The sequence below is a fragment of the Phyllopteryx taeniolatus genome, chromosome 8, assembly GCF_024500385.1.
Source record: "Phyllopteryx taeniolatus isolate TA_2022b chromosome 8, UOR_Ptae_1.2, whole genome shotgun sequence".
NCBI classification, from domain to species: Eukaryota; Metazoa; Chordata; class Actinopteri; order Syngnathiformes; family Syngnathidae; genus Phyllopteryx; species Phyllopteryx taeniolatus.
The window spans coordinates 6,517,925-6,543,408 of NC_084509.1; the positions used below are offsets into that span (position 1 = coordinate 6,517,925).

Here is a 25,484-nt window from a genome sequence, read left to right on the forward strand (position 1 = left end):
ACATTACCAATCTCTCCTATCTGGCCTTCCCTGTATCCCTCTGAGGGCCTGCAAAGGACGTCCTTGTTTATTCCAAGTCAACTTGAATGACGGCTTTATAGAGACAACATACATGTCTCATCTGCGTGTGGTTGTGTGACTTTGCGTTTGAGAACTGGAAGCGTTAGCACTTCCCATGACAGGCAGTGATGATTGCTGTCCATAAAGCTATGATGTGAGGCTGCTTTGCTTATTAGTGAGTGAGTGCTAATTCAGCTCACACCAAATGAAGGGGCAGGCAGGCGGATTAGAACGATTACATAACGTATGTTATTTGCTATAGTAAGAGTGACTGTAAATACAACAATGGTTAGCTAATATCACTAGGTGAAGCTGAAAAATGCCCGACAGGAATATTGAACATGAGACAATATAACACAATAATGTGCAGCCCAACTGACTTGATCATTTACAGTGGATATAAAACATCTACATACACACACACTTTCAATGCCAGGTTTTATAATGTAAACAATTTAGACCAAGATAAATCACAAAATCTCCCAAACACGTGCGGTAAAATGCGTTCTGGGCCGATAAAACCAAGGTTGAACTTTCTGGCTATATGTAATTCTAAAAGGCTTGGCACACACACAATACTGTTCATAAACAAAAAAAATAACACCATGGCTACAGTGAAGCACAGTGAAGGCAGCATCATGCTTTGGGGCTGCTTTCTTCAGCTAGAACTGGGGTCATAATCAAGTTGGAGGGAATTATGAACAATTAGGAATAGCAGTCAGTTTTTGCACAAAACCTTCAGACTTCTGCTTGAAAGTCTTTTAAAAAATGTAAACAAAAGACTACTGCAGCATCTAAAATGTATTTGGGATTAATCAGAGGCACTTTAAATAGTGGCTGGTGTTGGCTGACTTCCCTTTAAAATAAGTTTGAACGTGCTTGGGTAATTGTGAACACAGCCACATCCCAGTTATAATCGCATGTGCACACTTGTGCAACCACATTCAGTTGTTTATTTTTACTTCACCTCTTAAAAAAAAATCTATTGAGTTGTACAGGTTATAGGTCAAATGAATGGCAGGAAAAAGCTTTGAAGTGAATAATCTTGGTCTCATTGTTTTATATCAGAAAATCCTGGCATTTGGACGGGGGCGTTTCGACTTTATACTTCCGCTGTAGCTGAGCTCAAACTACTAGCAGTAACATAATTATTACCTCTGCTAAGCACAGTTAACAGTGGATATTTAAAATGTAAAAACAATCTGTGCTGAGATGCTGGTCAACCTCCAGTTTGTTCCGTTTCCAAAACATTTATCCAAATGAAGTATTGAAAGTTGAATAGAAATTTTGAATTTTTATTTTTATTGTATTTTTTGTATGTCACTATTTAATTAAAAAAAAAATTCTTTTCATGCTCTATTTTTCTCCTTATCACCTTCAAAATGATTAGGGTCCTGCCTTTGCTTTTATTAAAAAATATTGTCACTGTCTGGGATTAATTATGCACTGGATGTGCCTCCAAAATGTTTTCATGTTTTATATGACACACAAAGCAAAACTTTTAATATATATGTAATAAACTCCCCCAAAATTTGGAAAGCAGAGCAGTAACCCAGTGGTTACCTTGTATGTCTTGAGAGCTTCTGGATTCGAATCTCAGCTCTGGCGATTCAACCCAAGAGGTTGTTACACACCTCATGCCAAAAGTCAGCAGTGATCGGATGCAGCTCAGCCGCGACCTTGATGAGGACAAGCGCTACAGAAAATTACCAAAATTTGGGGAAACAGATTCTTTGACAGCTAGTGACAATATACTGTAATTTTGTAAATACTCAAGCTTTTCTGAGGAGAGTTCGCCCCTTCCTCACCCCAATAGGTGGATATTTCTTAATTTGCATACGAGGCATGGAAAATTTATTTCAGGTGCAGTGCTGAGCTCTGTTTTCTCACACTAGTGTGATCCCTGTAGGCTACCGTGGCTTAAGTAAGTCCTGTGTGTGTGTCTGTGTCTGACTGTGTGTCCGTGTGTGTGTGTGCGTGTGTGTGTGTGTGTGTTTGTGCAAACCCGACTTATTTCATGTCAAATTTGCAGTTCACTCATCGAAGGGAATCCTTAAATGTACAGTCACTGACCAAATGAAGTATACTTTCACAATCCAATGAGCTCCAGTAAAACAATTCTGCTTTTATAAACATAAAATCTGTTTTTATTGTAGTTTTGACAATAAGTCATGTGGAGTGGTGTATATGTTCTACATTGCATCATAATAAGAGGTGCTTTTAAAAGCAGAATCTTTGGCAGAACTCTTGCATGGGATCTCATATGATTGAACAGATGTTGCTTCTAAAATGTTTCACAAGGTTAGAATTTATTGCGCTCATTCTAAATAAATCTACAGTATTTCCAATATCTTCTCAGGTTGTGAAAGCATGACAATCAATAATAAGTGGTTGAAGAGCCACCCACTCTTTCATCATTTGCTGCCTTCACACCTTAAAATTATTTCTTGAGGTTTTCTCATCTGGCGCATCAACTCAGCTGAGTTTGCTCGTACTTTTCCAGCATATACAGTAAAGTCACGATATCTCAGCCTGAAATTAAATCGGAGGTACAGTATAAGAGATAGAGAGTTAAGTGGATCTGTCAGATCATTTTGACCCTGTCCTCCTAATTCATCCACTGGGTGTCTGAGTGAAAATTGAACCTTTATTAGATGTGCTGCAAGACCCGAAATAGTGAGAGCTGTGAGGGGAAGGAAGACAGCAGAAATTCTACTTTCTCAACCTTAACAGAGCAAGAAAGGAAGGTTACCTTAGGAAGTTTAAAAAGGGTGCTGCATGACTCAATTAGACAGATTAGAACTATTGTAATATCACCTAATCAATCAGCAAAGGAAAAAAAAAGCAGAATACGACATTTGGGAAATTGGGCACTTACTGTACTTGCAAGTGAGGGTGGGGATTCTTCTATTAAAGAGGAATACCTTAATTTGTACAAACACTCATCTGGAATAATAATGAGAAAAAATAGGTGAAAATTGGAGTTTAAGTACAAATTAAATGATTATCATGGAGAATCATAACCAAATGAGAAAAAAACGAGGCAAATTGAGCAGAAGTGATAAGTCATGCAGCGCAAAAACATGGGCAAGCACAATTTTGTGGCGAGATCACATGAGCGAGACACCAATAGTTGATAAACGCCACCTCCATATGAAGTAATATCATTTTTTATAATACATGTGGCAAGTCTCCACAGTCTAATTCTTAGAGACCTCATGCCTGCCTTGTGAGGTGCTGCTGTTGTTTTGGTCAACAATACAGTTCAAATGGACTCAGCAGTTAACTCTTGAACCCTTGTGTGAACAATACCATACATGAACTGTTTGAAATACAGCCATTTCTTTCTGATTGTTAAGGAAGACCTCCATTTGATGAAAGTGTTTAACTGTCTTAAGGATGGAGGTCAATTTGGTGCAAAATAGACTGGTCGTCATCCAATCGCATGGCAAACAACCATTGACATCAACATGCGTGTTTTTGGAGTCCAATGATTTTCTGTGTACAACTATTTACACCACAGGTTCAGGTGGGTTCACTTAGATTTTTTATTTTTTTTAAATGAATGAATGAAATTGAAAAATACACCGAAAACTTGTGGGGTACATCAGGCGGTAAAACCCCAAACAGTTTTTGTCATGGTTTTCAGTTTATCTCAGTGGTAGTCACTCACGTTCTCTCAACCAAAGTACCCTAGTGTGCATCTTTAACAAACATAATGAAATGGTCTATTTTAGACACGGCAACTCAAAACACGTAAATAGTTTTTCATGGTTTTCAGGTGGGCGGCACGGTGGGCGACTGGTTAGAGCGTCAGCCTCACAGTTCTGAGGACCCGGGTTCAATCCCGGCCCCGCCTGTGTGGAGTTTGCATGTTCTCCCCGTGCCTGCGTGGGTTTTCTCCGGGCACGCCGGTTTCCTCCCACATCCCAAAAACATGCATTCATTGGAGACTCTAAATTGCCCGTAGGCATGACTGTGAGTGCGAATGGTTGTTAGTTTCTATGTGCCCTGCGATTGGCTGGCAACCAGTTCAGGGTGTACCCCGCCTCCTGCCCGATGACAGCTGGCAGAGGCTCCAGCACGCCCGCGAGCCTAGTGAGGAGATGCGGCTCAGAAAATGGATGGATGGATGGATGGATGGTTTTCAGGTGAAGTCAGTGGTAGTTGGAAGCACGCTAGCGCTTATTGTTTACATACATGAAAATAGCTATCTACCTATCTTTATATATATATTGAAGAAGTTAAGAAAACGTATCCAGTGCACTGAGCAAAGAAAGCAGTAGGTCACATTCACTTTGCCAAAAAAAGAACACATTTCATACAAAGGAATCGATAAAGGTGGTCAGCATAAGAATGTGTGCTGCATCCCCACCACACTGTCAACAATAAGATACTCACAGGTCTTCTGCTGCTTGTGTCTGATCCACCCACAGGCCCCTCCTCCTCCCTCCGCCGTCGTCGTCGTCGTCCTTTTCCTCTTCGACTTGATGCGTCGTCCGATTCTGTCACAACTTGCCCGCCTTAATTGGTGGCGCCTGGAGGGCAGAGACGAGTTCGGTCGAGGGTGCTCAAACGGTGTGGAAGCTGCACCAAAGGTGACATCCGAAATCCCGAGAGGGGTTTGGCGTGCTGGAGAAAGGAGAGACGTGAGTAAGAATGGGCCTCCTCTTCCTGACACAATGAGGAGCATTGACAGATGGGAATGAAGCCACTGGGTCATTCTCAGACGCTTGGAATTGGAATTTGTGTCAGGAGGGAAAACGGACGGTATATGCACACCCTCAGTGATTCCCAACCAGTGTGTTGTGGGAAATTATTTCGTTTCACTTAAATGAAAATTAAAAAAATATGTATTTACTTCAAATAATACTGTATATATGTTGTTCATCTATCTATGCCAGACAGAACAATTAAATGCTCTTCCACTCTTATTTTAGGTGGTCTGCCCTGAATATTTTTCCAATATAAAATCCATATGTGCCTTGGCTCAATCATGATTGGAAAGCTCATCTTGGGAGCGTCAGCTGCAAGTGTTTACATCCCACACACTGCCACCGCCACTCTATTACTGACGAGACTTCCTACGTCAGCCTTATCTGCCACAGCTTCAGTCGTGCTCACCATCGGGATAGCTGCGGCAGTTGCCACAGAAAACGGGCTGATGCCGCACACCGCAAAGGGCAGGCAGACTGTGTGTTATTATTGGCCTAAATCTAATCAATAACCATAACCAAACCATGAAACCATGTGGGATGCCCTTTGTGTTTGATCCAATCTGTGATCCAGCATTTCAAAACACTCCTGCAGTGAAAATTGTATCATTGAAAGGATATTGTAAGAGGTAAAAAAAAAATAAAAAATGGTGTTCCTTCCGGAGATAATATTACACTGTGGGTATATTAAGAAATGGTACAGATACATGGGCAATTGTATAATAACATCAAATATTACAAAGCAGCGTTACAAATTATTCACAACTTTTGTCCATCCATCCATTTTCCATTCGACTTATTCTCACTAGGGTCGCAGGCGTGCAGGAGCCTATCCCTGCTGCTAAACAAACTACCATTCACACTCACATTCACCCCTATGGGCCATTTAGAGTCTTCAATTAACCTACCATCTGTCCTGGTCTGTGACAGATTTTGGTTTGGGTTGTGTTTAGTTTTGTTCCATGTTTTCCTGTGTTTCATGTTGGTCGTGTGCTCATTTGGTTGTTGTGTCCACCTGTTCTCATCTACCTTGTGTCGACCAATCAGTTCACTCCAGCCACTCGTGTCTTGTTCAGGTGTTTCTCGTTGTCTCGTCAATCTGTTTGTATTTAGTTCCCTGGTTTCTTTCACTTCTTGTCGTTGTCGCTGTCTTTGCAGTATGTCATTGTCAGGTGTCATTATCCCTATCTGTTCTACGTCCTACTCACCAGTGATAGTTTGTTTCCAGTTTTAGGTATTTAAGTGTTTCTTTGTTACTTCGGTTTGGTTGTGGGACTTTGTTTAGTTTTGCTTTATCCTCGTTCCTTGTTGGCCGTTTTTGAAGATTAACTATTATTTTCTTGAGACTCCCGCACTCCTGCCTTGCCTCCCTGCTTCCCTGCACTTGGGTCCTCCATGTTCTTGCCTTGCGTTCCTCGCCTTCGACATAACCCCAAACATGACAACCATCATGTTTTTGGGATGTGGGAGGAAACTGCAGAAAACCCACACAGGCACGGGGACAACATGGAAACTCCGCACAGGTGAGGCCGGATTTGAACCCTTGACCTCAGAAATGTGAGGCTGACGTGCTAACCAGTCGTCCACGGTACCGCCCTACAACTTTTGTATTTTATATTATTTGTGTTCATTTGTATTGGTTGAATGGGTATCTTAGCTGGTAATGAGACAAAGTGGCAAAACACTCGATGGTGTTGGATTAACCCTTAAATAAATAGTTTTTTAATTTATTTTTTATTTTATTTTTTTCCTCATTTTCATTTGCTGACTTTTTTTCAACAACATAGTCTTTTGCCACTTTCTTGTGCATCTTTCTTTTGGCCTTACATTTATCCATCCATCCATTTTCTGAGCCGCTTCTCCTCACTAGGGTCGGGGGCGTGCTGGAGCCCATCCCAGCTATCATCGGGCAGGGGGGCGGGGTACACCCTGAACTGGTTGCCAGCCAATTGCAGGGCACATACAAACAAACAAACAAACAACCATTCGCACTCACATACACACCTATGGGGAATTTAGAGTTGTCAATTAACCTACCATGCATGTTTTTGTGTTGGTATGGACTGTGAGGCAGACGCTCTAACCAGTCGTCCACTGTGCTGCCGGCTTACATTAAATTAATAATTAATTCTCTTCAAATACTGAAAAAACTGCTGCTCTCATTGCTTGATGTTGTAAATTTGGACATTAATATTTAGGGATGATTCTTTAATATTTTTGTGTGGTGTTACTGTCCACTTTTCTGCTGTGTAGCAAACCCTAAATTCCCCATTTGTGTTAGTAATGTACATCAAGTTAAACTGGAGTTTCAGCTAAAATACAACTGACCATTATAAAATAAAACAAAACTGACTACTATAGAGAGCTTTAATAATCGAAATGCGACCCTAGGGATGATGAGTAGTACAGAAAATGGATGGATGGATGGATAATCTGCAGGCGCTATGGAGTGATAAGGCAAGGCAGGAAAGTCAATGCAGTTTTTGTTTAGCAATGAAACTGAATTATTGACAATAGCGTACTTTTTTTTTTTTTCCTTCTTGTGGTGATGTGCTAATTTATTTCAAGTGGACAACAAACTTACTGAATAACCATGTCTATCTGAGTGTGCGCTACTGTGTGAAGTTGTATTGACTCGTGAGGCAAATCCTTGGGTACAGCTCTTGTGAGGAAAATTCAATAAATATACAGTTTTGACTGACTTTTTTCAATATTTGACAATACATGTACTATTGATATTGCAGCTTGTTGTGTTGTAGAACTGCACTGGATCATACCGGGGGCTTTTTCTTAAAAAAAAGAAAATAAAATAAAAAATAAAAATCTGTCAGCGGACTGTGGTATGAGGAATTATAATATTAGACACTGTTCCGCATACACACAGTCGCAAGAATAAATGTATCATTCATTCTCTGACAGCGTCAATGAAAACTGAACGTTAATTTTCTTTGAGTATAAGTCTAATAGGTAATTGCCACATATAAATCTCACCCTTCCCATTACTCTCACCCATCTACAGTACATTAAATAAAGGGGAAAACGGAAAATGAGCAACATCAAGACCACTCTTAAATATTTAAACAGTCTTTTTCAACCATACTGTAAACGGGCCGATTTGCTCATGAGATAATGGCCGTGATTAGAAAAAGTTTAGACTGCAGAAGGACCAAAGGATGCTCATTGGGGGTTAAAAGCTCGGAGATAAGCCTCTGCACTTATACAAAATGTGCCTTTTGTGCCAAGCATCACCATAGTTACCACACTGATTTGAAATGGGCCTCTGATAGGAGGTGTGATGTAATAAGAGCAAAGGCCACCGCTTGTTTTCCAGATAGACTGCTTTTAAATGAGGGTGGCTAGTAAAAGTCATGACTGTTTAATACAGGCTGATGCATTCATATTTCACATATTTTTAAGAGCACTGTATCTGCCAGCAGCACTGTATGGTAAAAATGTTAATGGTTTCTTTATAGGTCTAACATTATTCATGAGCCTGTGTTAGAGAAAATGATTTCAATTTCCACCTCCCATTCATGTCACATTCAATCAGAAAATAAAATGTTTTGCAGCACACTCATGCCATTTTCTGCACTTTGACCAGACATTTTACCGCTACGGCACAATAGCATAACGAGCGTGCAGTTTTACGTCGAGCTCTGAGGCTGCGTGATGGTCTGTGGTGGCTTTAGTGTGGGCTGACCGCGTCGATGTGGGCACCTGACAGTGACTGATGTAGGGCAAAACAGGGAGGCAGATGACTGGATGGTGAGAGCGGAGAGAGAACGTTGGGCAGAAGATGATGTATTCATTGACAGTGAAGGTGAAAATGTCGAAAATTGACCTGCACTTTCACGTGGGGTACACATCAATGCATTCATGATCCATCATCTGGAAAAAGAAATGGACAAAAAAAAAAACCTTTTAAATGTGTCTCTTGTTTATAATGTGCATGTATGAAGAGCCCAGAAGGCGCAAACCTTCTCCTTAATGGACCAAAACGATATACAGCTCATGTGCCTGGGAAATAAAATGCACAGAAGGAAGACAGAAACCACAGTAACTGCATGTACTCCCTGGACACATTAGGGACATCTGCACAATCTAAGGCTCTACAAGATTTAAATTCATGCAAAAAGAGTGCATAACTTTGCCAAGGTAAAAAGATTGCAAAGAAATGATTCCGGGTAGAACACAGTTTAAAAGTTTCCTTTAAACAATGTAAGTATGATAGCTCCATTATTTTTTTTGTATACAGTAATGTGCAAACGTCAGGCTGATGAGATGTGTTGTTTATCAATGACAATATGATCATATGGAACTAGAATGCCTTGAAGTAGAATGCAGACTTCTGCAAAGGCTGAATAGTAAAAACCCAGTCCACTCAAAGTTTGGTATTTGTTTATCTATTCTTTGTTTTGCCGGGTCAATGTAATAAACTTACATGATCTCACAGCAGCCTGACAAGGTGGGTTAATAAGAAAACACTATTTGCAAGAAAAGCAAAGGTAATACCAATGGAAAAATTATGATGTAAGTAGGAAAAAGAAGAAAGACAGTCGTATTAATGGTATAAGTGCAAGTGTTTTTTTTTCTTAACTACTGTACGATCGTCAGCAAGCTACTCCCTCACCCTCCACAACTGTGTAAGAGTCCCTGGTGGTCAAGGCCGTAGCCAGGTATGAAGTGTTCCATGTTGCGACGACATTAATATTTTTCCCTCCTCAGACTCCTGTTTACAGTTGATGTCACATACACCAATTTTGACTTGCCTCACTTTTATGGTGACCCAAAAGTGTCAAAAGGCTCACTCAGTACGAGTGGAGGCCCAGGGAGCACTGCAGGTCAAATATTGGAAAGCAAACCACAATATAAACATATACAGGGCCACCAGAAAGTATTCACACCCCTTCATTTTTTCCACATTTTGCTGACTTATTCTAAAGTTGATTTGTGTATAGTTTCCTTTAAGAAAATCTACATAACATATTCCATAATGACAAAGTAAAAACGTGTTGTCAGACAGTTGTGCAAATTTTTTGAAAATGTAAACATTCAAACATAATGGGTACATAGGTATTCACACCCGAGGCTCAATATTTTGTTGAAGCTTCTTGGGTATGTCTCTACGAGCTTGGCGCACCTGTTTTGGGGCATTTTCTCTGCAGATCTTCTCAAAGTCACTCAGGTGGGATGGGCAACGTCGGTAGACAGCCATTTTTAGGTCTTTCCGGAGATGTTCGTTTGGATTCAAGTCCGGGCTCTGGCTGGGCCACTCGAGGACATTCACAGGCTGCTCCTGAAGCCACTCCTTTATCTTGGCTGTGTGCTTTGGGTCATTGTCGTGTTGGAAGGTGAATCGACACCCTAGTCTGAGTTCCAGAACACTCTTGAGCAAGACCTCTTGAAGAATTTATCTATATTTGGCAGCTGTCATCTTATCCTCTATGTGGACTACTCGCCCAGTTCCTGCAGCAGAAAAACAGCCCCACAGCATGATGCTGCCACCACCATGCGTCACAGTTGGCATGGTGTTAGCCAGGTGATGAGCAGTGCCTCTTCTCCAGATATGAAGCTTGCAATTGAAGCCAAAAAGTTCTATTTCGGTTTCATCAGACAAGAGAATTTTGTTTCTGCAGGTCTGAGAATCTCCACGGTGGCTTTTGGCAAACTCTAAGCGGGCTGCCATGTGCCTTTTAGTGAGAAGTGGCTTCGGTCTGGCCACTCTACCATAAATGCCTGATTGGTGGAGTGTGTTAGCAATGGTTGACCTTCTGGATGGCTCAAACACTGGAGTGACCACAGGGTTCTTGTTCACCTCTCTGACCAAGGCCCTTCTTCCCCGGTTACTCAGTTTGGTCGGATGGCCAGATCTAGGAAGGGTCCTGGTGGTTCCAAACTTCCATTTCCGAATAATCAAGACCACAGTGCTTTTCTGGATGTTCAATGCTGGTGAAATTCTTTTGTATTCTTCCCCAGATTTGTGCCTTCACACAATCTGGTCTCGGAGGTCTGCAGACAATTCCTTCGACTTCATTGCTTGGGTTCTGCTCGGATATGCACTGCCAACTATGAGACCTTTATATAGACAGGTGTGTGCCATTCCAAATGATGTTCAATCAACTGAATTTACCACATGTGGTCTCCATTCAAGTTGTAGAAGCATCTCAAGGATGATCAATGGAAATCAGATTCACCTGAGCTTACATTTTAGTGTCATCGGAAAAGAATACTTATGTGCCATTATGTTTGAATGTTTACAATTTTTATACATTTACACAAATGTCTGAAAATGTGTTTTTACTTTGTCATTATGGGACATTTTGTGTAGATTTGCTTTAGAATAATTCTGTAACATAGCAAAATGTGGAAAACGTAAAGAGGTGTGAATACTTTCTGGTGGCACTGTAATTAAGAAAATATCTCTATCACTGCCCAAAAATTTATAAATATCTGGAAGTTTTTACTGTATATTTTCAAATGATAACTTGCCCAACATTCATAGGAAATCACAATGTCCCATTCCTGGTGAACTACTACTTTTAGAACCGGCCCGCAGGCTACTCATGTTGTCCTCGGGGGATAGCTTTTGCCCCTGGGCAACATGTTGGTGACCACTGCATCAGATTAAGCAGTTGTATCTAATATTTTGATCATTTAGTGTGTGTATCGTCCCATGTTGGTTATGTTATCTTATAGCCATGCTTATGTCATTTGACATTCACTGTTTTTGTCATTTGGGGGGATGTTATGTGGCTTTGAGTATGACTATGATTAATTCAGGATTGTCAGTGGGTGAGTAAATGCTTTATTCTTGTGTAAGCGTTCATATTAATTCAAAAGTGGGTCTTAGTTCAGCATCTGTCTTGGAAAAGTTCAATAGACAAGCTTGGTCTCCATCCTTTTTGCACCTCTAAAAAGCGCCACATGGCTCTGACACATTGGGATAGAAAGATGTAGCCCATCAGCTGCTAATTGGAGGTGCTTTGAGGGAGTGATGGAGGTTGCAGCGAGATCGATCCGCGAGATGGTGGAGGTGTGCGGCCTCCCTTCGACGTTTCCTAGTGGCTCAATGAAAGCACAGCACAGAATGTTCTTTTGTGTTTTTGTTGTCACAAGAACAATCATCACACGCTCAGGTCGTTGTCTAACCCTGAGAATCATAATTAGGCATTTGGCTGATTGTCAACTGGAAGAAGGCACATTAGATTTAGCATTAACCTTTCATTACGCTCACATTAAACAATAAAGAAAATGTCAGAGGGGTAATTATCCACCAAGGTGTGATGGATTGGAAACATTTTACTGCAATAATCTTGCTGGTGTACTTCCATACGTCGGCGAAGCACACAGTGTAATCGCTCGTCGTTCGCATGCAGGAACAATTAAATAGCTTGAGACTGATAATAATTTGACCAATGTGCAGTCTGCTGCCAAGGTGCTGCAGCATTTGCTCATCACAGCTTAGGGAGGAAAAGGTCTTTTTTCCACACATGGTGTTTTTAGTTTTGGTTGCCATGGTGATGTGGAACAGCTGTGCCTTGAGGTGTGTAAGAATATCTTGGCCCAGGTTAAATCCTGAGCTGTTTTTATTTACCCTGCCCTGTTGTCCTTTCACTTGCTGACTGAAATGTATGTTGGGGAACTAGTCTAAAGACAGCTGCAGCACCAATTACTGTAAATTTGATAGAAAACCAAAGATGCCAACTCATTGTACAATGTATGTTATTTTGCCAGATGATTACTGCTTTAAATGCAAGTCTACTTGTATAATTTTTAGTGTACGTACATTCTTTTTGTATTTCTGTTAATTCCCCAAATCAAGGGAGTACCCATTGGAATGATATTGTCAAAAAGCAAAACTCCTGTGATGTGGATTGTGTGTGTGACATCATGCACGATGACAGTTAGTGTGGACTTTGTATTTTTCCCATAGGCTCCAGCACGCATGTGACCCTAGTGAGGATAAGCGGAACGGAAGGTAAATAAATGACTTAAATTAAGGAGAAAAGCTATCCAATCAGAGCAGAGCTTATTTACATATAAAATACTCATGAAATTTCCAGTTGTCTCCTCTGCAAGGGGAATAGCACCAACTAAAATAGCTTAAAAAAGGGAATCCTAGGCATTTCCAACCCAAATTTATTTGCAAACCCGATAAAAGGACATCAGAAATTACGGAAAAAAAAAAATTGATGTGGCATGGGAACTTTAAATACAGTTTGAGAATGTTTCTTCATATATGTATGATTTTTAAATAAAATTGAAAATATTTGTTCTTTTGCATTCCAACTCATATGAGTTCTCTTTTACTTGATAATTCTGTTATGTTATGTTTCTTAAATGGTTCTACCTATCAGTTTTGTCCATACAATGCAACAGTAGGATACAGGGATGGTCCCCCCAAAATCTGCGGGTAATTGATTCCCCAAAACAGTACTTTTTTTTTTACTTTCCAAATGAAGCTCCTCAACTCACTTTAAATATTTTAATTCGCACCAAGATGCCACCAAATGATGTCAAAGCAAAAACAAAGCAATGAATTGGTGCATTTTTCAAGGAAGAAGGTAGGTTCACCAAAACAAATCAGCAAATAGGCAACCTCGCACATGACGAACCGTGACTGTGCGGGGGTTTATTGCATTTGTATTTTACTGTCATCTTCAAGGAGTTAAGCTTATCTTAAAGCCTCCTTTCGGCTGCTGTACCAGGTGGTCCATCCCTCAGAAGTAGGAGAAGGCTGTGGCTTTACAGCCACCCACCTTACCCCTAATACGCAAACACACACACTCACACACACACACTATTTCTGGAGCACATGTATCATGGTACAGAATATCTGCAGAGCTGCACAGGAATAACCACTGCTGTGTATTGTACTGTTGGTTGCTGGGCATTAATAGATCATAACTTGTGTTTGGAACTCTGCAATCACTTTCTAAATAGACCTACTCCTCTGAATTGATGTATTAATGACAGAACTATTGATTTTACTTACGATGGCCATTATTTTCCCTCTCTCGCTGATGAAACATAAGCCGTGAAGATAATTTTCATGGAAGGAAGCTTCATTACAAGACTGTAAGAGCGCACACCTAATAAAGTTTCTATTTTATTTTTTTATTAACTGTTTTATTTCCTTTTCAACATAAACGTTACAAGTCTTGGAACAGAGTGAAGACAGACATTGTCAAGTTGAGAAAATAAGGCACAACAGTGATACTACTGAAATTTGGAGGTTCCAAACAAAACTAATGAAGTGAATAAAAGAAAAGCGGTCATGGAAAATATGAAAAGGCCTACAGAAATATTTAGGGAACAGAATTTCTGGCAAGTACTGGCTGTGTCCTACATGTGACAACAATCTCCTGTTTTCTGTCATGCCAAGGATAGGGTAGTAGTATGGGGGGAAACGTACGCTGTTTCGACAAACCTTCTTAACTCACTGTCTGAACTACATTAGATCGAATAACAAGATGTGAAAAGGCTGATTTACCATTAAAGTCATGCTTGGATGGATTCAAAGTGGAAGAATTTCAGAACCCTGACTCCATCCATCTAATATCTTTGGGTTGAGCTAGAATAAAGATCCGCGGTTTGTGAGCCAGGCAATTCTTGTGTTTGCATTTTGTCCATGTTAAGCAGAGGAAATTACACCAGGGGAATTGTAAATGTATCAACAAGTGGCACAGGAAGCTGAGAGTAGCGTTGGAGGTAATGACGTTTAAGCCTCAGTGTGCATTGAGTGTTTTATGAGCTGCTATTTTAGCAACTGGGTGAGGAGAACATGTCTGTGCTGCTTATAAGTTTAGACTGTTAGTCACTCAATGATGTTTTATTTATACTTATATAATCTATCCCCTTTTTTTGATCTAATATCAGGCAACCCTTCCAAAAACTGAATGGATGGTATGTTGTTATAGTTGAAAAAGGTCTGCTAATCAAGGGCTGGCAACTTATGATGTTTATCTGCAGTATGCTATGTATTTTCTGTGTCCAGACTTAAAGTCAACCCCCCAAAAAACACGTTTTAACAATCACATTTGCGTTACTTATTGATACTGTTAGTTAAAAATGACTCGCGCAATTATGCCATTATTAGTCTAACAATGTGTCTACGGATTGCATAGTGAAGGTCTTCAATGCCCGGCAGTGGAGGACCTCAGATCACATGACCAATAAATTATAAGAGTTTTACCTTGTCTGTAGCCTACTGGTGCAATGAAGCACACAAAGAGTCCTTCCAAATCCACCAAATAAATTGCGCGCATGTTGCAATTACATGACGCTCCCTGAGGTCTCCTACTTGACACCCTAAAAAAGGTGAAGCCTTAGAGCCCAATCATATAGGCCACACTCCAAGACTATGTAATTACATAGGCTTGGGGCAATTGATGAGCTCTGCTGCCCATAAAACAGCGGGCTTAAGTAATCTTATAGAGTGAAGGGAGGCATTACGGAGAACATGTATGTCCTTGTTGGATCGGTGTAACAGCGTTTTAGATAAAGTCATCGTTAAGTGCTCTCTCGTGGCGTTTTGTGACATGCAGCTGTGCAACCAGCGTGTTGGCTTCTCTCTTTGAATTCAAATACCATGTTTGCTCAGCGCCCACAACACGCAGGTGCAAGAGCGGGTAAACGCCTTCCTGCGCTCGATTCAAGCGCGGACACCTGCGACAGCAACTGCATGCCTGGAAGGATGTCAGCTGACAGGTCGGCTCAGAAGGGAGACAAATGACAAGAGGATGTGTCCTCAGAATGAATGTCTTCATCCATCTTGTTCAGTTGATAGCAGCGATACCTGTTCGCTTTCCTGATATGAGGACTTACACACTCTGGTGCCCACTTGACGACAAAACCATTTCAAAGAGTGGGAAGTGAGGTCTTTCAAAAATGGATAATTTCTTTAGTTTAGATTTGCTTCTCCACTCAAGTGTTGTGATAGTTAAATTTGGTGCAATGCTTTGTGCATTACATTTTGGTCTGTTGCATGCATGTACGGATAGGCCTTCAAACCGATTTCATTCAGAAATGAATGAGCAAATACAACCCCAATTCCAATGAAGTTGGGACGTTGTCTTAAATAAAAACAGAATACAATGATTTGCAAATCATGTTCAACCTATGTTTCATTGATGAGATGTTTAATGTTCAAACTGATCAACTTATTGTTTTTAGCATTTAGAAATTTATGGCTGCAACACGTTCCAAAAAAGCTGGGACAGGTGGCAAAAATGACTGAGAAAGTTGAGGAATGCTCATCAAACACCTGTTTGGAACATCCCACAGGTGAACAGGTGGGTGCCATGGTTGGGCATAAAAGGAGCTTCCCTGAATTGCTTAGTCATTCACAAGCAAAGATGGGGTGACGTTCTACTCTTTGTGAACAAGTGCGTGAGAAAATAGTCAAACAGTTAAAGGACAATGTTCCTCAACGTACAATTGGAAGGAATTTAGGGATTTCATCATCTACAGTCCATAATATCATCAAAAGGTTCAGAGAATCTGAAGAAATCACTGCATGTAAGCGGCAAGGCCAAAAACCAACATTGAATGCCCGTGACCTTCGATCCCTCAGTCAGCACTGCATCAAAAACCGACATCATAGGCAAGTCTCTTTCATGAGCAGTGGGGAATTTGTGTGCTTCCTAGTTCCAAATCTGTTGCCAAAGGTGAACGGCTTGACAAAAGAAAACTGTTACCGTCCCAAAAATAGCATGTTCCAGACTCCAAAAACGTTTGTTTTGTACTCCTCTGATTTAACGCTGCAGCCATGACACGCCATGTCAATGACCCACATTCAACATGGCCGCCACGTAGGCACAGGAATATTTAGTACTATTGTATGTCTGTGACCCTGAAGTACGTCAGTCCCATTCTCTGCCTGCATTGCAGCACAGCGACAATCAACAAAACCGGCCCATTCTGGGACTAACAAACTTTGTCAATGGCAGTTGAGAGAAAAAAAAATATATATATATATATATACACATACACACACGTATATACACAGTGGGACGGTGGATGACTGGTTCAAATCCCGGCCCCGCCTGTGTGGAGTTTGCATGTTCTCCCTGTGCCTGCGTGGGTTTTCTCAGGTTTCCTCCCACATCCCAAAAACATGCATGGTAGGTTGATTGAATATTGTAAATTGCCCGTAGGTGCAAGTGCGAATGGTTGTTTGTTTAGCTGGGATAGGCTCCAGGACGCCTGCGACCCACGTGAGGATAAGTGGTACAGAAAATGGATGGATAGATATAGATGTTATAGAAATTCTGTACTCTTCTTCAAACCTGATTGAATAATTACACCATTTGGTGGTCACTGTTAGGCAGGCAAATCTGCTCGACTTCAAATCTTTGTTATGAATGTTAGATCAGTTACATCGCATGACAGATCAAACATCTAAATAGACTTGTCTCGCCCATCCTTGCAAGTCACAAAAAGCTTTGCTCGACAGCGTTGAGAAATTTGTTTTTGGTTACAAGCCAATTAATTGCTGCAGAGCAATACTGCATGTCAGCCCGGGAAGAAAACACTTCTGTCCCGTGTATAAAATAACCTTTTTTTCACGCTGCCATTAAGAGCATCCATTGATGGTAATTGCAAGTATTTTACGAGACAAACGCTCCAGTGAATGGAAGTATTTCCCAGCAGCACATGAAAAGAGCTACTTGGGTGTATTTCAGAGGTAACTGGTGCAATGAAAGATGAATTCTTCTGTTTGCATATTGTACTGAGATGATTCACAATGGCATCAACTTCAGTTTTATCGTCTACAAACATGTATGTAGCTTCGGCACCATTCATTAAAAAAATGTGGATTCAGTATTACTACTTACTACACATAACTGACCAGCTGATTTATATAGAAATAATACAACTACGAATTTACATGTACTGTATGTTTGAAATGCTATGAGCCTTCTCCCAAGTAATTTGGGATCATAGGTTGAGGTATATTTATGGCTTAAACTATGAATTTGGGCAACTATAATCACTTTTAGAGGGAGCGTTAATTATTTGGTGATTTTCATTAGTCGTGGTTGGGTCGGTCCGTATACCCCACAAATTGCAAGGGCCCACTGCACTTACAACATGTCTCAAGAATGTTTTGAGTTCAAGTCAAAGAGAGACAACATGAGATGACAAACAATTACTGTGAGGGTGCGTGACAACAGAAGTGAAACCAAGAGAGTCTTGCAGGCAAATAAGCAAGATAATTGGGAGTCACTCTGATGTGAAACTGACAAATGTAGCGTGTGTGTGTGTGCGTGTGCGTGTACTTGTAGATATGCATGCTGTATGTGTAAAGGCAAAATTCTCATTAGCAAACACTGTATTTTCTAATTTACTTCAAACGTTTAGATTGCAATAAAATTGTGGTGCTATACTGAACTTCAATTCATGATATAGTGGAACCTCCAACACAATCAATTCTGTGACACTGGTTGACTACCGAGTTGTTCTAATTTCAAAATAATTTTCCCATAGGAAGTAATGTAAAGTGAACTAAATCATTTGTTCCATCGATCATAAAATCTTGAACTCTACTGAATATTTTAAACAACATTTTAACATTCTTAACTTTCATACACGCATGAAGAGAAGTTAACCATTTTATAATAAAACTAAAATAGAGTAAAACTACTCATCCTTTCAAGATGAGATGTAAAAGCAAGCGTTTGCGGGACAATATTGTCACTCAGTGGTGTTTATCGGTATTGCAGGAATGAATGTGTCTTTCTATACTGTTTAAGATATTGATAGTCAACAGCGTTGGTTGTAAAGCAGAAAACATACACAATTTCAGCACAGTTAAACAATTGTTCTACTTTGAGGGTATTTGACTTTGGAGGCTATACTGCAACACAGTTGGGTAACAATTTGTTTTAAAGAAAGTCGAGCCAAGAACTCAATTAAATCAAACCACCATCACTTTTCCATAGGAGGCTGCACTGCCTGGCGCACACAGTGCAATTAAAGTATCTGCCTCAGTAAACAAAGCTAAAGTTGCATCAAAGGCAGTAGATCCCCAGTGATTATTTACCACCCTGAGCAGCCAGCAAAAATCCATAACATGAGCAAACATCAAAACCAAACAAGATATGAGACATGCCAGCTAGCTACTAGCGATAGGAATTATCCTGGGAAGACTTTTATGGATTCCTCTATATTTGGGCCATGCTTGGTTTAAGCCGCAAATGAAAGTCACAGTCAAAGTCAGTTCATAATTAAGCACACACTTGTGTTTGTGCGTGGGTTGGTCTTGCGTGCACGTCCTTGAGGGTGTCTTAGTGTGTGTCCTGTCTGCCTGACTTGTTAATGGAGGCGGATCAGCTCGGCCTTTATGAGCCGAGAGATGCACGTTTGACAGCACTGAGTAACGGCCCTCGCAGAGAGGCAGACTATCGCACTATTTTGTAATAGAAGTTATAACCACGGGGAAAATTACTCCAGATGGATTGCCTGATGGTGTGCATTTTGTACAGTTGCAAATGGATACAGTATTGAAACGTTTGTCCAGTTCTTTTCAAAACTGAGCCTGCCTGAAATTAAAATATTGAGAGGTTCGCAGAGGACGATTTATCAACTCAACTGTAGTACTTATATTGAGCTTCATTTTAAATTTCTGCTATTTACAGATATTTACAAGTTATTTACAAGTTTATTTAGAGGTTATCAATAGATATTAACAGGGGCCCTGCGATTGGTTGGCGACCCGTTCTGCTTTAAAGTCAGCTGAGATAGGCTGAGAACAACTTCACATATTCCGTATGCACTTAAATACCACCGCACCTGAATGCTTCATTTAAATGCACATTTTGAATATACATATTTTTGAAATGTCAAATGTGATTGAATTCAAAGTATGACCGATGAGAGTCATCACAGTGGCTCTAGCCGTAATGGTGACAAATAAACACACTGCTCCCCTCATCAATCACAGACAAGGTGCCCTTAAACAAAATATGGAATACAAAGTAGAAAATGATAAAGTGTTTTCCTCATTCTGTTATGATATAGATTTATTAAATATAGCGTCTCTCAGTGCATCATACATCTACTGACTGACCAGCACAACATATTATTACTTGTCACCAGTCTTGCTTGTCTTTTAAACAGTCACAGTTCTTTAATAAGATTCAACATAACTTTCTGCAGGCGGCACGGTGAAAGACTGGTTCGCACGTCTGCCTCACAGTTCTGAGGACCGGGGTTCAAATGTGTGGAGTTTGCATGTTCTCCCCGTGCCTGCGTGGGTTTTCTCCGGGTACGCCGATTTCCTCCCACATCCCAAAAAGATGCGTGATAGGTTGATTGCCCGTAGGTTTGAATGTGAGTGAGCATGGTTGTTTGTTTCTATGTGCCCTGCGATTGGCTGGCGAACAGTTCAGGGTGTACCCCGCCTCTCGCCCGAAGATAGCTGAGATAGGCTCCAGCACGCCCGCGATCCTAGTGAGGATAAGCGGTAAAGAAAATGGATGGATGGATGGATGGAACTTTCTGCACAGATGAGAGCTTAATTTCAGTTAAATCACTGTTCAAGGCATGGCCATTACTGCTTTGTAGTTAAATAAGCAATGTCGTTTAGTAGCTAAAAGAGGCTAGAATTAAATGTTTTTAAGGTTAATTCATTCGGGACTACATCAATATGGACTATATAAAGATATGATTTTGGAGCACGGCTTTAAAATAAGCTCTGTAATACTGCTCCCACACAATATCACATTTGTAAAGGTAATCATCATTCATGGTGCTTGCGCAGGGTTTTGTAAGGCATCTGCATTATTTCTTTTCTTTATCGTTCCATTCCATTTCGTACGTTGGTTCTCTCTTCCTCCTCCCATTTCATCCCACTTCCAACAAAGCCTTCTCTTTCCAGTCAGCCGCCTCCTCTCTTCACTGTTCCAAATGCGGAAGGAAAAAAAAAAGAGAAAAAAAGATTTGCGTGGCCGCGGGCTCCCTGTGCCGCATCCATCCAAGTTTCAGAGAACACCTTTTAAGTGCCAATTTTGGGTCGTTATTGAACCCACTTTAAAGCACAAAGAGCCATTTGTCACGCAATCCGTTGCTGGAGACAAAAGGTTCAGAGGTGTTTTATGGACTTTGGCTGTAATAAGTGTCCATTTGGGCACCTATGGTCACGTTCAAGAGGTCTCTGTCCTTTTACGGGCAAGCTGGAACTTCTTGCAGACAGTTTTCAGCCCTCAGCGGGGTGGTTTAGAGGCTCATTTGTCAGTGGGGCCACCAGGCCTGAAGAGCTTGTCTGGTCCGGATGAATGGAGCATGGTGCCTCGATTCTTACTCCGTCATCCATCAGCTTCTGTACATGTACTCCACTAAAGTCCCACAACTGTTGCTGGATGGACGGCAGATTTGAGAGCAGTGTCTCTGCTGTGTCTGCTCCTTTTCAAAAATGCCAATTTAAAGCAACATTATGTAAATGTTTGAGAATAAAGTAACAGTTTAGAAATTGTTTTGTCACAATGGATTGTCCTTAGGTGAATAGTGCCATTCTCCACTTTTGTGTAGTACTCTACAATAGCTGTGGCCTATTCGGGAGTGCTGCAGCATTAACATCAGAGCTAATGTTGCTATTAGTGTGGTGGCTTAGCTCAATATGGTTGCTAGTCAATCTGAGGACACATCGAGATGGATGACCATTAACATTTACATTCACACAGCCACTGAGTGGGAACTGAACCCACACTGCCGGCACCAAAGTCAGGTGGATATATCACTACAACATTGGTGATGGTGGATATGTCTCAAACAAATGTGATCACAAAATCAGCCCCATGTTGGTATAGTAGCCATTTCTATCATTAAAACATGAGCAAATACACTAGAGTGAACCCCAGCATACTGTATTTGTCGTTTGACATTTGCAAATTCACCTATTAGTATTGCTTCGGCACCATCTGATGCAATGTTCTTGCAAAAGGAACAATTTGAAGTGATTTGAGGAGCTTCATTTAGACAAACGTAGTCCTTTGCCAGTATCTTGTGGCATCTATAGGCAATTACTAACCCTTTTAGGGTAGGGCGTCTCGTGGTTTTTCGCTTTTTGCGGCAGGGCTGGGCCCCGATCCCCCACGCGCAGCAGGGTTCACTGTACTCGCAAAAAGTATTTAGTTTTAGGGTGCAATTTCGGGATGAACCTAAAATACACTACAACCTGTACAGGTGAATATAATTTGACCCTTTCTAAAGTCCAACTGTTCAATGTTTCAGTAGCTTTTCCTCAACTTGCTGTTCTCTAACAAGAAGCCAAACGGCAAAATTCTCAACAGGTGTTTGGGCCATGAATCCACTGCTACACTTACTGGTTCAATTACAATTGATATTGTAACAGTCCTCTTTCTCTTTCAGTTTACATTTTGACATCATAAGACCAAGACGACACCTACAGTAACAATTGATCAACAAAATACTTCCACTGTGAGGCTTTGAACAGGAAGTAGCCACTGAGCTTAGAGTGTCTCAGAGTGTCATCAGCAGGTTGCAACAGAGATATGATATAGAGAGACTGGAAGAGTCACAGAAAGGCACTGAAGTGGACATCCTTGGAAAGAAAAAAGATTTGTTGTCAATTTTTATGCTCAGCTCCTTGTTAGAGAACAGCAAGTTGAAACATTTCATATTTTAACCTGTGCATTAAAAACTTTAGAGAAGGTCAAATTATGTTCACCAGGGCTGCAACAACTTGCTCGTCGTGACTGCACAACACAACTATAGCTCTGAGGAGCAAAGGCTTGTGGAGTGTTGTCTATAAATAAGACACATCTCTGATGAGTATGGTGATTATATTTAAAGTTTTAATGCTTAAGTCATGTTATTAGAACTGCGATATTGTAGTGTGAAGGTTTGTACTGTTTGGAAGACAAAGGTTTAACTACAGTATCCGTTTCTTGCTTTAGTAATAATGGTATACATCCTCAGATATGCTTAAATGTCTCTCTCTCTGTAAGGCCACGCATAGTTAAATCGTGTTGTTGTACATTATTTGTCAACGCAACGATGGTGCTATTAAGATGTCGATTTATACACTTCAGTCCCCACTGAAGGCCCATATCTGAAATGCACCACACGCCACTGCGTCCAACAAAGACTGCTCCTTATCCAAGTGAGGCATCTCTCTCTCTTTCTGTGCACGCTGGCCTGTCATCGAAGACACATTGTGGTGTTTTTTTGTGGCAACGAACAACAATTAAAGTAAACAAATACTCCAGAGGCTCAATTCTTCCACTTTTGTGTCAAGAGCACAAGCATGGGTCGGAAGAGCATGCTGTTTGTAGACTCACTGTTAATAATAGCATTGTTGACAGTTATCGATTTGGAGAGATTTTGTAAGAGAGATAAAGAAAAATACACAGATTCCGCCATACTAGAGTCCGATCTTTGAACGTTTATGACAGCAACAATGTGGGCGTTTAAAGGACTTGCGACTTCAAGACTACGTCAGTGTGCCTTTTGGTTCATCGTCATTCTTTTACTCATTTTGGACCGAAAGCCATGTGCCTGGGCCTTTTAGTTGGATTTTTTTAAGCTGTTATCAAGGACACAGCTTTGCAAATGTGACCTTAATGTTGCTAAATGCTTAACTTCAGCCTTCTTCACAAGACACAATCAAAGAAATAACCGCACGTTAACACTTTTTGTTTGGATTTTTGTATCTTTTCACAAGTGGAAGGTGAAAGCATTAAAGGATTAAATCTGCATGAGTTTGTTTTTGGAGTTTTTGAATATTTCACAGAGTACTCGAGGTGAGAAAAGATTATGACTATACAATACAATACACCATGCATGGAGTCTCCTTTTGTTTTAGTGTTTTTACTTGGAATCACCTTCATCATTCATGTTCAAAGTTAAGTTTTTTTAAAATATATATATCAGCTAAGAAGGTTAAAATGTTAATTTAAAATAACTGTGTAGTTTGTAAAAAAAAAAAAAAAAAAAAAAAAAAAGTTGGAATGGAGTATTTCTATTTCCATTGTTTCAAAATCTAATTTAATGTGATTAAATTAGATCTTAGAGGTTCTATTTTCTTTCAGTCAATGTCATTGGTAGTCTTGCTTAACAAGGAAGAAGCACAACCGTACAAACCCTTACACATCAGACGAGTAAACACGAGGCCGCCACATCTTTTGCTCATTTGAATTCATGGATAATAAGCTATAGAATGCATTGTATCTAGCTATTAAAAAGCCTTTGAAAATGTTATTTTTCCTAGTTTGTTATTCACAAACTTTTTTTTAACAGAGGATTAGCATGAATGGCACTCAATTCCAAACTCCACACGCTTTATTTGGGATTTCATGCATCTTATTAGCTGTATAGTTCACCTCCAATGGGATTCGATAGCATCTCGTCCTCCGTCTTCCAAACGAGGCAGAGGAATCGACCCTGTCCATCTAAGTTGTGTGACATTGAATTCACCTTTCACATACAGGCATAGGTTCATCTCCAGATAAGCTTTGCTATTACGGGAGGTTCTGGATCCTACTGCTGTTTCTTCAGCATGCACCCCACACCCCCAACCCACCGTCCTCATCCCACTTTTTTCCCCACTTCAATTAACAGCAATAGTTTGACCTCTTTGGCTATTTGGTATCAGGTTTGCTTCTGACAAGGTGAGAAACCACCTGCCTGTTAACAAATGGCTTGCAACCGGTGGCACGGTGATGCAGGGGAGGCTCTGTAACAGCTGTGTCTTGAGTCGAAGCGCAACACCTTCAGGCGGATGGGGTGAATGTGCAGATGGAGTCAGAATATGAAGCATCTTGTGGTCTGCAAGAACATGTCTGCATTTGTTTGATAAAGACAACATGAATGCAGTGTTTTTTTTTGTTTTTGTTTTTTATATATATATGGAAATGGTGATGGTGTACCAGACACTTAGGTGGGTTATTACAAACCAGAGTGCTCATTTGTAGTTTTACATGTGCCTTTAACTCTCTGGTCTCTTTAGGGTAGCACAACATTATTAGGGCAACACACCTTTATTTGAATTCTACAACAACAAAATCTGCTGTAAATATCATATCATTCCTTTGAAAATGTGGTCTACTAAACAGTTGAGTTGGCATCGATGGTAACGGCATCTATTATGCTTAAAACATATTATTCGCTTTCTTAATTTAAGAATCAAGATTCATTGTCATGTGCAAAGTAAAAAACCAACAATAATGTTAATAATGTGCTCTACTGATTGGTTGAGTGGGAAGTTAAAGAGTTATCTAAAAGGCCTTTTGACACTGCACTTGGCAATGCGATTGACGCCCGTGACTTTTCCATTGAGGGGGCGAATGCATGTTTTGCCATCTCGCGAAGTGGACCGATAATGCAGAGGACGTCTGACGCTCTCGCGACGCGAACCTCGAATAGAACAAGCTCCATTTCGAGAGTGATTTTGCGGTGACGTCAGAATGTTCCTCCAATGGCAGAGGGGCTGGCGGACTGATTTCTGTCTGCTGTGGAATGGCCGACGTCTACTTGACATTCTATCTGCATTTATATATTTTCATTTTTTTGTTTGTACCATAAAGCTATAATCCACAAAAGTAATTTTCACTCAAGCCACTACTAAAGGAGATGACACAATGCTGATTAAGCCATTCACCTCCATCTTGAGGTATTTCAGTATCTTCCTTTTTATATTTAGCGAATGCCCTATTAATTTCTTGCACTGGCCCCGGTTGGTGGCGC

At 40.6% G+C, this 25,484-nt stretch overlaps 1 protein-coding gene across 6 annotated transcripts in view; it reads right to left on the reverse strand.

The window, feature by feature from the left end:
- The window catches only part of LOC133482545 (galactosylgalactosylxylosylprotein 3-beta-glucuronosyltransferase 1), a 95,176-nt gene that overhangs the window by 43,371 nt on the left and 26,321 nt on the right, over positions 1 to 25,484 (reverse strand). For all 6 annotated transcript variants that reach the window (XR_009789827.1, XM_061782788.1, XM_061782787.1 and 3 more), the window contains one exon: positions 4,462 to 4,692. The gene's annotated coding sequence lies outside the window, so the exon portion shown is untranslated. The remainder of the gene's footprint in view (positions 1 to 4,461; positions 4,693 to 25,484) is intronic.